Source organism: Sapajus apella, unplaced genomic scaffold, assembly GCF_009761245.1.
Source record: "Sapajus apella isolate SASKATOON/1434 unplaced genomic scaffold, GSC_monkey_1.0 scaffold27, whole genome shotgun sequence".
NCBI lineage: Eukaryota > Metazoa > Chordata > Mammalia > Primates > Cebidae > Sapajus > Sapajus apella.
The window spans coordinates 851,099-853,425 of NW_022436967.1; the positions used below are offsets into that span (position 1 = coordinate 851,099).

The 2,327-nt window shown below is 42.0% G+C and overlaps 1 pseudogene; it reads right to left on the reverse strand.

The window, feature by feature from the left end:
- Window positions 1–458: 458 nt before the first annotated feature.
- On the reverse strand, window positions 459–1,452 carry LOC116560799 (annotated as a pseudogene).
- Window positions 1,453–2,327: the final 875 nt, after the last annotated feature.

Sequence of the window (2,327 nt, forward strand, 5' to 3'; positions counted from 1 at the left end):
ATTTTTGTATTTCAATAGAGATGGGGTTTCACCATATTGGCCAGACTGATCTCAAACGGCTAACCTGAGGTGATCTTCCTGCCTTGGCCTCCCAAAGAAGTGGTGGGATTATAGGTGTGAGCCACCTCACCTAGCCTCAATAGTCTTTTGAAAAGTAATAAAACCTCCCAATCCCAAACTATAGGAATATACTTTCATCATACGAATTTGTGCTTTTATTTCTTATTTTTGATGTTACATTCTAAACCCTATTAGATCTAGTTATCTATAGCCAGAGACAGCTTCTATCATGTTGTCCTTAGCAGCCAAAGTTATTAAAATGTCTTTTCTCCAGGAAGCTCCAATAGGAAAAAAGAAAGAAACCTCTCTGATTAAGCTCCAACCATACCCCACCCTCCATCAAATTGACTGGATAGGCATAATGGAAACCAGGACATGTGGTTTCCAAACAAGAGAAATCATATTAGAGAGGGGAGGAGGCAGAGGAAGGATTCAGCCAGTGCCCAGAATGAAATTGAGTAATATCAGTTTCACTCATCTTCACACATCTTCAGGTTGCATGTTCGTGAAGTAGTTTAGGAATAAATCCATGGTTTCTGAAGTACTCAAATACCTAGTGGTCTGCTGTGTTACATATGGCTTTCCCCAGCACTTTCCAAGTCAACCTCCAAGTCACTGACAGGAGAATTTGGCTGGAACTGCATGCAGAGCTGCAGAAATTCCTCTCCACAGTTATAGAAGGGGCTGTTCCAGGCCTGATTGTTTCAGGACTGGGTGCACCAGGTCTCAGCATTCCAGGAGTGGTTGCTGCGGACTGGATATTCCAGGTTTGGCTGCTCCAGGTTGAATTACTCCAGGTCTGGTTGCTCCACATTGGAAGATTCCCAGTTGTGTTCACCAGGCATTCCTGGTGGTAGGAAGAGTAGAGGCTGGGGTAAGTAGGTACTGAGGCCTGAGTCACACCATTGCTATTCTTTGGCTAGTTGTTTTCTGCCACTTCTTAGATTTCATTCTCTGGCTCTGGAACCAGGTCTTAACCTGCGTGTAGTTGAGGTTCAAGATGTTGGAAAGTTCTTACATCTGCTGGAGACTGAGGTATTTCTGTCTCTGAAATCTATCATTGAGTACACACAGATGGGTGGAAGAGAAAACAGTTCTGGTCTTCTGTTTCTTGATGGGGACCTTGTCTTCCTTTTTTGTGGCACTCTTCTCTGCAGAAGTGGGTTGTTTGCCTTTGCGACTGGTGGAAGAATCAGGGCTGTCCTGAATAAGCAGATCCATGGAGTAAGGAAGAGGAGAGATAGTCTCTGTGCGAGACATCTCAGCAGAAGACATTTGCAAGGATGGATAGTTTTCTTCAGGCCCACAAATCACAGGTGTAGGTGAAGAGTCTTTATAGTCAGACACTTTGGAGCAAGGCAGGCTTTGTGGACAAGCTGGATCCACATTCATGCTATTTTTGGGGAAGAGGAGGAAAAAATTTAAGATCTCGACTGGAAAAAAGCTAAGGTGGCTTTTGTTTTGAAGAATGTATAATCTGTTGCTTTGGGGTGGAGAGTTCTGTAAATGTCTATTAGGTCTGCTTGGTCCAGAGCTGAGTTCAAATCCTAAATATCCTTGTTAATTTTCTGTCTTGTTGATCTGTCTAATATTGACAGTGGGGTGTTAAAGTCTCCCACTATTATTGTGTGAGAGTCTAAGTCTCTTTGTAGGTCTCTAAGAGCTTGCTTTATGAATCAGAGTGCTCCTGAATTGGGTGCATAAGTATTTAGGATAGTTAGCCTTTCTTGTTACATTGATCGCTTTTCCATTATGTAATGCCCTTTTTTGTCTTTTTTGATCTTTGTTGGCTTAAAGTCTGTTTTATCAGAGACTCGAATTGCAACCCCTGCTTTTTTTTGCTTTCCATTTGCTTGGTGAATCTTCCTCCATCCCTTTATTTTGAGCCTATGTGTGTCTTTGCACATGAGATGGGTCTCCTGAATACAGCACACCAATGGGTCTTGACTCTCTATCCAATTTGCCAGTCTATGTCTTTTAATTGGGGCATTTAGCCCATTTACATTTAAGGTAAATATTGTTATGTGTGAATTTGATCCAGTCATCCTGATGCTAGCTGGTTATTTTGCCTACTAGTTGTTGCAGTTTCTTCATAGTGTTGATGGTCTTTACAATTTGGTGTTTTTGCAGTGGCTGATGCTGGTTTTTCCTTTCCATATTTAGCGCTTCCTTCAGGAGCTCATGTAAGATAGGCCAATTGGGCCTGATGGTGACAAAATCTCTCAGCATTTGCTTGTCTATAAAGGATTTTATTTCTCCTTCACTTA